The sequence below is a fragment of the Nannospalax galili genome, unplaced genomic scaffold (assembly GCF_000622305.1).
Source record: "Nannospalax galili isolate Female #2095 unplaced genomic scaffold, S.galili_v1.0 scaffold34, whole genome shotgun sequence".
Classification (NCBI taxonomy): domain Eukaryota; kingdom Metazoa; phylum Chordata; class Mammalia; order Rodentia; family Spalacidae; genus Nannospalax; species Nannospalax galili.
The window spans coordinates 1472879-1473309 of NW_008338996.1; positions in this window are offsets into that span (position 1 = coordinate 1472879).

Here is a 431-nt window from a genome sequence, read left to right on the forward strand (position 1 = left end):
TGGGCTTGGGAGGAGCCCCTGGCTCCTTTCTTTTACCAGTTCCGTCTATGTGAAGATAAGTCAAAGGTCCTGCTCGACCATGGTTGGCTTCATTTGGAAGCATGGAGGAAATGATTCCTCTGTGTTGACCCTCCTCTTTATAGACTGGACACTGGTTCAAGTCCTTCTAGTGGGGTCTCCTCGGCCTCCTTGATCAAGAGGACAGGTGACCCACCACGATCATAGGACATTTTGAGAGATGCTAATAGTCCCTTGGAACTAGTTGACCTAGGAGGGCAAGGAGCAAAAAGTATCCTTTATTATAGACCTCAAAGTATGTCTGTTAAACACCCAAGAAGGTTAGTTCCACCAGTCTGGTACTTTTAATTACTGTGTGTCATGTAGATAAATCTTGGGCAAAGACCAGTTGTTCTCAGATAAACCTTACCTAG